Source organism: Mustelus asterias, chromosome 9 (genome assembly GCF_964213995.1).
Source record: "Mustelus asterias chromosome 9, sMusAst1.hap1.1, whole genome shotgun sequence".
Lineage (NCBI taxonomy): Eukaryota > Metazoa > Chordata > Chondrichthyes > Carcharhiniformes > Triakidae > Mustelus > Mustelus asterias.
The window spans coordinates 4,424,446-4,437,520 of NC_135809.1; the positions used below are offsets into that span (position 1 = coordinate 4,424,446).

General features: G+C 45.1%; 1 protein-coding gene across 1 annotated transcript in view; it reads right to left on the reverse strand.

Moving 5' to 3' along the window:
- The window catches only part of LOC144498441 (serine/threonine-protein kinase 38-like), an 89,123-nt gene extending 81,024 nt beyond the window's left edge, over positions 1-8,099 (reverse strand). Inside the window, exon 1 of the mRNA XM_078219549.1 lies at positions 7,999-8,099. The gene's annotated coding sequence lies outside the window, so the exon portion shown is untranslated. The remainder of the gene's footprint in view (positions 1-7,998) is intronic.
- Positions 8,100-13,075: the final 4,976 nt, after the last annotated feature.

A 13,075-nucleotide genomic window follows, 5' to 3' on the forward strand; every position in this document is an offset into this window, starting at 1 on the left:
TGTGACCCAATCTTCTTCAGCAACCTTTTGTGAGGCACCTTATCAAACGCCTTTTGGAAATCCAAAAACACCGCATCCACCGGTTCCCCTCCGTCAACCGCACTGGTCACATCTTCATAAAAATCCAACAAGTTCGTCAAGCACGACTTTCCCCTCATGAATCCATGCTGCGTCTGCTTAATCGAACCATTCTTATCCAGATGGCTTGCTCGGGCAGCATGGGGCAGCATGATGGTACAGTGGTTAGCACTACTGCCTCACAGCACCAGGGACCTGGGTTTAATCCCAGCCTTGGGTGACTTTTGTATGGAGTTAGCACATTCTCCCCGTGTCTGCGTGGGTTTCCTCTGGGTGCTCCGGTTTCCTCTCACTCCAAAAATGAGCAGTTTAGGTGGATTGGCCATGACAAATTGTGTTTTAGATGGATTAACCATGGTAAATGTGTGGGGTCACGGGCATGGGGTGCGGGAAGAGGGCCTGGATAAGATATTCTGTCAGAGAGTTGGTACAGACTCGAAGGGCTGAATGGCCTTCTTCTGCACTGTGGGGATTCTACGAGTCATGTGAAACATGAATGTTTGGTGAATGCAGTGTGCATCAGAGGAACAAATAGTCCCCATTCTTCTCCACCACTGGAGTTTTCCTCACGTCTGGCTGCTTTTACAGACTCATTGATAAAGATTGATCGCTGTTGTTGGTCCGTAACTGAGGATAGTAGAAGGTGAATTATCTGGACCTTGGCTGATTTACATGGTGCGTTTCCTCTGTTGCAAAGTGTTGCACATTGAATAATGATTCACTGCTTTAAGAAGCTGAAAATGAGATTAATTTGGACAAACCTTGTAGCAGATTACAGATGGAACAGCTCACTCAGTTTCTTACTCTTTTGCCAATATTTTTCATGCGTCATAGTGATGTGTTGCAGAATTGGAAAATCACATTCAAATAACTGCTTATCTCCCACGATCCTGAACTTATCCTTTGAATAACCTGATTCTGCAGATACTCCACAATCTAACTGTTATTAATGAACCAATCCCAACACTGAACACGTCCTAACAGACACGTCCTAATAGACAGAGTGGCTCATTCGCTCATCTGATTCACTGTAAACTCAACATCTTTAGATGAGCTAAGATCAATCTCCAGTGGAATTGAGGGGTAAAACCTTTGAGAAATCAGCGCCATTTTCTACAGAGAGAGCTCATCACTGCTGCTTTATTTTCATAAGCTATAGGAACAGAATTAGGCCATTTGGTCCATCGAGTCTGCTCCACCATTCAATCATGACTGATATGTTCCTCATCCCCATTTAAATGCTTCTCATCTCCCATTTCCCCCAGGGGAAAAGACAGAGAGAACTAGTCACAGAAAACAAAGTTCGCTGCATAAGTGTCAGAATAGATTATGAGCATCAGAAAAAAAAAGATGCAACTGCTGCTACTGCAGAAGTCACCCATCCACATATTTAATCATGCTTTCAGTATAGGTATTATATGGGTGACACAGTGGGTTAGCACTGCTGCTTCACAGTGCCAGGAACCCGGGTTCGATTCCTGGCTTGGATCACTGTCTGTGTGGAGTCTGCACGTTCGCCCTGTGTCTGTGTGGGTTTCCTCCGGGTGCTCCGGTTTCCTCTCTCAGTCTGAAAGACGTGCTGGTTAGGTGCATTGGCCATGCTAAATTCTCCCTCAGTGTACCCGAACTGGCGCCGGAGTGTGGCGACTAGGCGATTTTCACAGTAACTTCATGGCAGCGTTAATGTAAGCCTACTTGTGACTAATAAATAAACATTAACTTTAGTTTACAGCATAACAAACATGACACCACCTGAAAAGTATGTAATTGGCTATGGAACACCCCGAGGTCATGGAAGCGCTAGATAAACGTTGGCCATCCCTTTCTTTTCAACATTATTTTTCTTTGACAGCCGATAAAGCCAGTTCCCCAACTGCATAATAAGTGCTATTAAAGTTGCAACAATCCTATTGCCAAGGTTGGGTGTTACACCTAAACCAAGACATGCAAATTCCAGGCTGAACACTGCCCTACAGGACAAGCAACAATTTGGTCCCGCTCACCTTTCACCAGATGTGCCAAAATCTCAGAAGGCAATTAAGCTTGTGGCACGGTGTCGGATTTGCTTTCCTTCCTGGTTTCAACCTTGGCAAACAACAGAAGGAACAGGAGGAACAGGTACAACCCCCTCAAGCCTGCTCCAAAGTTCTATCACCCTGGCTGACCTACAGCTCAACCCCATTTGTCCACCTCTACTCTGTGCCCCTCACCCTACCAAAGTCCATTAATCCCAATCCTAAAAGCTCAAACTGATCACCAAAATCCACAACTTCTTGGGACAAGAGTTCCGGAATTCCATTAATCTTAACGGGAAAAATGCGCTTCCTGATTTTGTGGCTGAATGGTCTGGCTGTTAATTTATGAACACAGGAACATACAGTACAGGTGGCCGTTCAGTCCATCTAGTCTGTACTAGCTCCTTTAAAGAATTATCCAATTAGTGCTATTCTCCAACTCTTTCCATAAAGCTCCGCAAATGTTTTTTTTAAACATGTTTTTCAAAGTTATTGTGGAATCTGCTCCCACTGCCCTCCCAGGCAGCACATCCCAGATCACAGCAACTCGTTGCTTGTAAAAAATCTCCCCACCCCCCGCCCCCCACACCCCCCAATTCCTTTACAATTACCTTAAATCTGTCCTGTGGTTATTGACTCTCCCGCCAATGGAAACAGTTTCTCTGTATTCACTCTACCCAAACCGCCATCATTTTCAGCACCTTGATTATATCTCCTATAAATCTTCTCTACTCTAATCTCAACAATCCCATGTTCTGAGATTCCCTCAACAAAGAAAGTTGTTTCTCTCGATTCACCCCCTCAAATCTGAATCAAATATTGTACACTGACACTTCTGTGATGCGTCTGGGGATATTCTACTACATTCTGGGTGCTATATAAACGCCACTTACTGTTTTAAAGGGGGAAACGGGTCGCTTGAGCAAGATTCAGGAAAAACCTGTTGATGGGTTTGTGGTTAAGGGAAGGAATCGTGTGCCTTTAGAAGGGTAGACATCCATCGTACACAGAGTATTGTGGGAAAGAGGTCAACTCCATCTTACTCACCTTTAGCTAAAGCTCCCTCAGAAAATACCTGCATTAATCAGTTTGCGAGGAGCAAATCTGATATTGAACCTGTAAAATAATTAAATGACTCTTTATTTAACTCACATTCCATCTCTTTGTAAGGACAGCATGGTGGCACAGTGGTTAGCACTGCTGCCTCACAGCGCCAGGAACCCAGGTTCGATTCCGGACTTGGGTGACCGTCTGTGGAGTTTGCACGTTCTCCCCATGTCTGCATGGGTTTGCTACGGGTGCTCCGGTTTCATCCCACACTCCAAAGATGTGTAGTTAAGGTGGATTGGCAATGCTAAATTGCCCCTTTGTGCGCAAAGATGTGTAGGTTAGGGGGATTAGCGGGGTAAATACTCGGGGTTACGGGGATAGGGTCTGGGTAAGATGCTCTGTCATAAGGTCAGTGCAGACTCGATGGGCCAAATGGCCTCCTCCTGCACTGTAGGGATTCTATTCTATGAATAAAAGCTAATATACCACTACCTTTCCTAACTGCTTGAACAGGAGGTAAATGTCAGCATGGGCTGCATATATTGTAACTTGCTGGCCACTGTTTATCCCTCAACCGACATCACTAACAGAGATTGACTGCTAAATATCTCACTGTTCTTTGTGGGATCTTCCTTTGTGCTGACTGACTGCTGTCTTTCACTGTTATAACAGTGGCATTTCAAAAAGTACTCCATTAGCTGTGACAGGTGTTATAGGAATACAAGTCTTTCTTTGTGTGTCAATTGAAATACACCTATTGTATCTTTCACTGGCCAAGCCACAAACACACCCAAATTTAATGGTTTTATGTGTTGATAAAGGGGCTTGTAGGCCCACACACAGGCACAGCTCAGTTTTATGACACTCGTGCTTCTTGCTTAGTATTTCACCCTGTGTGGCCCTGCAGTTTGGGGAAAGACTGCTTTCAGCACTGTTGCTTCATTTATGAAGAGATCCTAAATAAGGATTCCCAGGGCCTGTTAGCATGGATCTGAAAATGAATGGGAAGATTGGTTGTCTCTGAGACTGTGTCCAAGCTTTCTGTCTTTGCCCAAGGGCAAGAGGATAAATAATGAAACTGCAATTCCCAAAGCTGCAAGTATTTATAGATCAGAAAATACAGAGTTCATAAGTTTGACAAAAGACCATAAGATACAGGCCATTCAGGCCAATGAATCTGCTCCGCCATTCAATAAGATTATGACAGAGCAGCACGGTGGCGCAGTGGTTAGCACTGCTGCCTCACAGCACCAGGGACCCGGGTTCGATTCCCGGCTTGGTCACTGTCTGTGTGGAGTTTGCACATTCTCCCTGTGTCTGCGTGGGTTTCCTCCGGGTGCTCCGGTTTCCTCCCACAGTCCAAAGATGTGCGGGTTTGGTCATGTTGAATTGCCCCTTAGTGTCCCAACCTGTGTAGGTTAGGTGGTTGAGTCATAGTAAATGCACAGGGTTACAGAGATAGGGCAAAGGGGAGAGTCTGGGTGGGATGCTTTTTCAGAGAGTCGGTGCAGACCCGATGGACCAAATGGCCTTTTTCTGCACTGTAGGGATTCTATGACTGATCTGATAATCCTCAACTCCACTTTCATGTCTTGTCCCCATAACCCTGGATTCCTTATAGAACTTAGGGAGGCCATTTGGCCCATCAAGCCTGCATTGACAACAATCCTGCCTAGGTCCTATCCCTGTAACCCCACATATTTATCCTGCTAATCCCCCTGACACTAAGGGGCAATTTAGCATGGCCAATCCGCCTAACCCGCACATCCTTGGACTGTGGAAGGAAACCAGAGCACCCAGAGGAAACCCACGCAGACAGGGGGAGAAACACAAGTGTCATTAATCTGTCAATCTCAGCCTTGAACATACGGTTGGTTAAGAAGGTTAAGGCTCATGGGATACAAGGAGAGGTGGCTAGATGGGTAGAAAACTGACTTGGCCACAGGAGACAGAGGGTAGCAGTCGAAGAGTCTTTTTCCGGCTGGGGGTCTGTGACCAGTGGTGTTCCGCAGGGCTCTGTACTGGGACCTCTGCTATTTGTGATATATATAAATGATTTGGAAGGAGGTGTAACTGGTGTTATCAGCAAGTTTGCGGATGACACAAAGATAGCTGGACTTGCAGATAGCGATGAACATTGTCGGACAATACAGCAGGATATAGATAGGCTGCAAAATTGGGCGGAGAAATGGCAGATGGAATTTAATCCAGATAAATGCGAAGTGATGCATTTTGGAAGAACTAATGTAGGGGGGAGTTATACAATAAATGGCAGAGCCATCAAGAGTATAGAAACACAGAGGGACCTAGGTGTGCAAGTCCACAAATCCTTGAAGGTGGCAGCACAGGTGGAGGTGGTGGTGAAGAAGGCATATGGTATGCTTGCCTTTATAGGACGGGGTATAGAGTATAAAAGCTGGAGTCTGATGTTGCAGCTGTATAGAATGCTGGTTAGGCCACATTTGGAGTACTGCATCCAGTTCTGGTCGCCGCACTACCAGAAGGACGTGGAGGCTTTAGAGAGAGCGCAGAGAAGGTTTACCAGGATGTTGCCTGGTATGGAGGGTCTTAGCTATGAGGAGAGATTGGGTAAACTAAGCTTGTTCTCCCTGGAAAGACGGAGAATGAGGGGAGACCTAATAGAGGTGTACAAAATTATGAAGGGTATAGATAGGGTGAACAGTGGGAAGCTTTTTCCCAGGTCGGAGGTGACGATCACGAGGGGCCACGGGCTCAAGGTGAGAGGGGTGAGGTATAACTCAGATATCAGAGGGACGTTTTTTTACACAGAGAGTGGTGAGGGCCTGGAATGCGCTGCCAAGTAGGGTGGTGGAGGCAAACACGCTGACATCGTTTAAGACTTACCTGGATAGTCACATGAGCAGCCTGGGAATGGAGGGATACAAACGAATGGTCTAGTTGGACCAATGAGTGGCACAGGCTTGGAGGGCCGAAGGGCCTGTTTCCTGTGCTGTGCTGTACTGTTCTTTGTTGTTCTTTGTAACGACCCAGCCTCCACAGCCCTCTGCAGTAAAGAATTCCACAGATTCACTCCCCTCAGGGAAGAAATTCCTCCTCATCTCTGTCTTCAATGGGTGATCCTTTACTCTGAGACTATGCCCTCTGGTCCTAGACTCTCCCACAAGAGGAAACAATCTCTGAACATCCACTCTGAGAATCCGATATGTCTCAATAAAGTTGCCTTGCATTCTTCTAAACACCAATGAGGACAGGCCTTCAAATAGATGTAAACCCCATTAGTACAGTTCTAGAAGATGACAAAACAGCTCATGTCATATGCTATTTAGGTTAATAAGTATGAGTGGCTAGAGAATCAACTATAAAAAGATCCATGAGAAATAATTTTAACAAGGATTTGAAAATCAGAGGGTTTAGTTGGATGCAGTATGTTGTAACAGGCGTGTGAATGAAAGCCATGCATTGAAACAACAATTCTCAGGATGTTTGTTCCAAACACAGGCATAATGGTCTATATTGTCCTGCAATCTAAGGATTTCCTCCTTGCTATTTACCACACCAATTTTCCTGTCATCTGCGAACTCACTGATCATAACTAATACTTTCATGACTAAATCATTAATGTAAACAGCAGGGGACCCAGCACTGATCCCTGCGGTACACCACTGGGCACAGCCTCCCAGTCACAGATACAACCTAGACCCAATTTGTCAAATTGCCCTGGATCCCATGGGCTCTTTATCTTCTCGATCAGTCTGCCATGCAGCAGCTTGTCTAAAGCCTTACTGAAGTCCATGTAGACTACATCAACTGCACTGTCCGCATCTATACACCTCGTCACCCCCTCAAAAAATTCAATCAAATTTGTTAGACAATCAAATTTAATAGTGACTGCTAAACTTCCAGAACAGTAACATCACTCTGCATTTCATTTTGAGGAGTGTCTGAACAAGAAAGATCCCACATTCCAAAGAATTAGGAACCTTTGCAGATGGTGAGTTGGCAAATATCATGTACAGCTTACTGGGCACGACAGGGACAGAAACAGCCATTAGATTCAACTCCCACCCACAGAAAATCCCTTACTGTTTCTCATTTTTCCTACAAACGCACCAGTTTATTTCAGGAGCCAATACTGTCCATCTCGTGGACAACCTATCCTTCAAACAAAATGTCCATTAACTTTCTTTGAATCATCTCCCTAATATTTTAATACTTGCGCACAATGGTAAGGGTGGACACGGTGGCACAGTGGTTAGCACTGCTGCTTCACAGCGCCAGGGACCTGGGTTCGATTCCTGGCTTGGGTCACTGTCTGTGCGAAGTCTGCACGTTCTCCCCGTGTCTGCGTGGGTTTTCTCCGGGTGCTCCGGTTTCCTCCCACAGTCCGAAAGACGTGCTGGTTAGGGTGCATTGGCCATGCTAAATTCTCCCTCAGTGTACCTGAACAGGCGCCGAAATGTGCCAACTTGGGGATTTTCACTAACGTCGTTGCAATGTTAATGTAAGCCTACTTGCGACGCTAATAAATAAACTTAAATTGAACTTGGTATCATTTTTGGTCCATCGATTAGCTTCATAATACTGAATACTTCAATTAGATCACCACTTTTACAAATAAAGCATTCAAAGAACAAAGAACAGTACAGCACAGGAACAGGCCCTTCGGCCCTCCAAGCCTGCACCGATCATGATTCTTGCCCAAACTAAAACCGTTTGCACTTAACCTTTCTTCATTCTTTAAAGTTTTTGACCTCCTTGCTCCTTTCCGCACCCTCAGACATTTACAGACATGGTTTGTAGGTTTATATTCTCATTTCTGCAGAATAAACTTTCATTCCTTAAAGGCATTACAAAATTGGGACGTAAAACCCACCTATTAAATAGTAGCACCGATCGATAAGACAGGACATCCCACATTATCCAGTTACAGCCATCGCCGTATTGTCGACGCCAATGCTTAAAGCCCAGTGAATCCACACAGTATTACAGCTCCATTAGCTGAACCACTGGGTGGCTTCATTTTCTCCTGAGTGGAAAGATTAATGAGACAAATCCCAGCATTATTTACATAAAGGAACTGCTACTAGGAGGCTGACATTCTGATTAAATCTGATTAACCGATTCAAAAGAGCTGTGGTGAAATCACATTTCTATTCATGGCTATGAGGTAATATCCAGTGTACAAATATAACCCGTAAAAACAAGCCTGCACGCTTAATGGGCTGCTATTTGTGTGAACAACCCAGTACCATTTATATCGATAAGTGAGTTTCTCAAACTACATTATTATATTATCAACGTACTAATTCATCATTCACAAAGTGGCATGATTGTTGAAGAAATTTAATTCTGTTATTATCAGTGCTCATCTCAGGAGGTTTTGGTTTAACATCTCCCCTTAAGGACAGCAGCCTTGGCAGCACTGCGCTCCCTTGACAATGCACTGACGTATCTGTCTGGATTACACTGTCAACAGTGTCAGCTGTGGTTCAGTGGGTGGCACGCTCATCTCTGAGTCACAACGTCGGAGCTTCAAGTCACACTCCAGGACTTCAGCACAAATGTCAAGGTTGACACTCTCGAGGTGCCGCGCTGTCGGAGGTGCCTTGCTTTGGATGAGACATTAAACAAGGCCCTGTCTGCTCTCTCATGTGGACGTAAACGATTTCTCCAGTGGCACCTTTTTTTTAAAAAAAGAGGATCACAAATGTTCTCCCCAGTGTGCTGGCCAACCTCCATCCCTCAATCAACATCACGCCAACAGTTTACCTGGTATTTACCTCATTGCTGTGTGGAAGCTTGCTGTGTGCATATTGACAGCTGAATGTCCTACATAATAACCTTCAAAAGTACTTCAAAAGGCCCTTAGGGACATCAGGCCATTGTGAAAGGCATTTTATAAATGCATACCCTTCTTTTTTGTTTCAAGTCTTGGGAGTAGGACTCAAAATTCTTGACCTTCTGCCTCCGAGCTGAGTGTATTACCAACCGAGCTAAAGTAACTCCATTATGAAACTACGAAGGTTTCTTTGCAATGTAGCCAACACTTGTCCAGCTGCATTTATCATCCATCATTAATTACCCTAGGGCATTAGTATGAACAAAAAAAAACTTACATTTATCATAAAATCATAGAATCCCACAACGCAGAAGGAGGCCATTCGGCCCATCGAGTCTGCACTGACCACAATCCCACCCAAGCCCTATCCCCATAACCCCATATTTACCCTGCTAATCCCTCCACCTACGCATCCCGAGACACTAAGGGGCAATCTAGCACGGCCAATACATCTAACCCGCACATCTTTGGAGTGTGGGAGGAAATCGGAGCACCCGGAGGAAACCCACACAGACACGGGGAGAACGTGCAAACTCCACACAGACAGTGACCCAAACCGGGACTTTCAAAACCTCAGGACTAAAGCTCTTCACAGCCAATGAAAAACTTCTTGACACACAGTCATCATTTAATATAGGAAACATGGCTACCAATTTGTGCACAGCAAGCTCCCAGAAACAGCAACGTGATAACGGCCAGATAACGTCAGTTTTTTAAATGATATTCATTGAGTATTAAATACTGGTCAGGATTTCAAAGAGAACCCTTCAGTTCTTCTTTGGAATCACCTAAGGTCCACCTGAGAGGGCAGATGGGGCGGGTGCCGGCTTAACCTCACATCCAGAAGGTAGCATTTCCGACAATGCGGCCCTGCCTCAATACTACAGTGCTCACATCTCTGGAAGGTTCAAAATTGGGCGAGGGTTGTAGATTCCCATTTCTGGAGGATGGTAATAAACTGGTTAGATTTTCAGACAACCCAGCAGCTTTCAAGAACAAGAGGTCATCGATTTAGGTAACTGAGAAAGAACTAGTGGGAAAAGGAGGCTGAATTGTTTTCACATGGATGGCTAAGATCTGGAATTCACTGACTTAAAAGGGGCATGGGACTAAATTGGACAACTCTTTCAAAGGGCCAGCACAGAGATGGATGGGCTGAAGGGATTCCTCTTGTGCTATAAGATTCTCCAATTGTAATTGTAGCAATGACTCAGAGAATCTTAGTCCATTTCATCCTGAATTGGACACCAAACTTGTGAGTTTAAAAGCAATCTTAAAAACAGTGCTGTTTTAAGATTATAAGTGTACTTAAGATTACACTTGACACATCCATTCAAGGGCCGAATGACTGTACAGTTCCCCAGACATTGCTCACGTGTGCAGGACAGCCCTGTGTGCAGGATTGCCCCATTTCAAACTCGTTCTGCTGGTATCTTTACGCAAATTCGAATCAGCACAAATTCAAATCAGCACACATTAAAATATCCAGCAGGCATCAAAGAATCCTTTATCCTTTCTGAACAATTACTCAGACAACTGTGCCAACACCCGAGTTATGAACAGGTGTTCGCTGCTTAATGTGAAACCATGAATGGAACCCTGTAATTATAACAAGTCCCATCCTGACAGAGAGAAGTCAGTTAAGTCACATACAGCTCAAGTAAAAGCAGCGGCTGCAAGGCTCCACCATGCATCCAATACAGAGCTGAATGTCTCCAGGTTTGATCCCCAGTGTAGGCTCATTTTGGTGCTCCCAGTCAGGACACCATTGGCGTTATCATGGATACAGACACAAGTACTCAACACCCCAATGGTAGCTGTAGACAGCTGCACCACATTACATACTGTCCGGTCAAAGAGTGACTCAATCCTTCCCACCTCCGCCACCACCTCCAGATCTTTGCATTTCTCCAATTACTGCGTATCCCCAATTTCCTTCACTTAAAGTTGATTTATTATTGTCACAAGTAGGCTTACATTAACACTGCAATGAAGTTATTGTGAAAATCCCCTGGTCGCCACACTCCGGCGCCTGTTCGGATACGCTGAGGGAGAATTTAGCACAGCCAATGCACCTAACCAGCACATCTTTCGGGCTGTGGGAGGAAATTGGAGCACCCGGAGGAAACCCATGCAGACACGGGGAGAATGTGCAAACTCCACACAGACAGTGACCCAAGCCGGGAATCGAACCCGGGTCTCTGGCGCTGTGAGGCAGCAGTGCTAACCACTGTGCCATGGGTGGCTATGCTTTCAGCTTCCTTGGCTCCAAGTTCTGGGAATCCTTCCCTAAAGCTCTCCACCTCCCTTGCAACCTTTTAAAACATTCCTCAAAACCTTCTGCTGTGAGCAAGCTTTTGGTCATCTCGGCATCTTTCTGTAGTGATTCTGCTCTTGCGAAGAACCTCGGAGTGTTTAAAGGTGCTATAGAAATGCAAACTATTTTGTGCCCAAATCTAGCCCAGTGCATACAGTGCCTTCATATGCAGTAAGGGGACGAGGGGTCAATGTGTTTTCCTGCTATCTGAAGGAAGTTTTAAGGACTGGCATAGTTCCTCCATCTCAGTTATCTGAACTGTGAAGAATTCCACCTGGGAGCTGTTTCCTGGATAATATTGTTCTGATCATGGATGCGCTGGGATTGATCAAGAGAATCATAAAATCCCTACAGTGCAGAAGGCGGCCATTCTGCCCATTGAGTCTGCACCAACAACAATCTCATCCTGGCCCTATCCCCATATCTTAATCCCGCTAATCCCTCTAACCTACGCATCCCAGGACACTAAGGGGCAATTTAGCATGACCAATGCACCTAACCCGCACATCTTTGGATGTGGCAGCACAGTGGCAAGCACTGCAGCCTCACAGCGTCAGGGACCCGGGTTCAATTCTTGTCTTGGGTCACTGTCTGCGTGGAGTTTGCACATTCTCTGAGTCTGCGTGGGTTTCCTCCCACAGTCTAAAGATGTGCAGGTTAGGTGGATTGGCTATGCTAAATTGCCCCTTAGTGTCAGGGTGACTAGCTAGGGAAAATGCATGGAGTTACAGGGATAGGGCCTGGGTGGGATTGTGGTCGGTGCACTTGATGGGCTGAATGGCCTCCTCCTGCCCTGTAGGGGTTCTAAGAGTTAGAAAGAAAAAGAAAATTCAAACCGTGGAACTGAATATGTGTGCTAACTTCATCATCACACATTCAGAAACGGCTACTCTCAACAGGAACCAAAGAAACAGACCACTCTACACCTTGGGTGTTTATGTTTCTTACAAACCTCCTTCACCGTCTTCATCTTACCCTATCAACCTAACATTGGCACAAGTGGGCCATTCAGCCCTTTGAGTCAATAACCTTCTACACCTTTGATTTATTGTCACATGTATTATTATAGTAAAAAGTATAGTTTCTTGCGTGCTATACAAAGCATACCATTCATAGAGAAGGAGAGAATGAAGAATGTAGTGTTACTGTCATAGCTGGGGTGTAGAGAAAGATCAAGTTAATATGGTTTTGTGAAGGGGAGTTTAAAAGAGTTAGAATGAAGCTTTAGAAGCATAGAATGAGAGTAAAAGATAGAATTAGGAGGTATGCTGGGCACAGCTTGCAAGAGGTCACCTCACTCTGGCACCATCTTGGAACCTCACTTTCCCGGAAACAAATCTAAACATGTTTGGGTGGGATTTTTCAGCTGTGCTTGCCCTGAAACCAGAAAATCCTGCCCATGGGCAATGGACCTTTCCATGGGTCTGTTCCTCGTCCACGATGATTCCCATGGCGGGTGGAACGGGAAAATCGGCTCCCTATGCGTCTCAACCACCCCACATGATAATGAATTCCACACCCTCACTTCTCTCTGGCAAAGAGGTTTCTCCAGAATTCTTTATTGTATTCATTTGTGACTATTACAGTAATGGCTGAGTTTGGGACTTCCCCGACAGAAGCGTCTTCAATGACCTTAGAGAAACAGCAGGAACTGAGACAGTCCCTTGAGTCTGTTCCATCATTACAATTGCATCATGGATGATCTGCATCTCAACTCCATTTTTACACCTTAGTTCTGTTTCTCTGACTATTCTTAACTCAACAAACATCTCTCAGTCTCATTTTTGAATATTT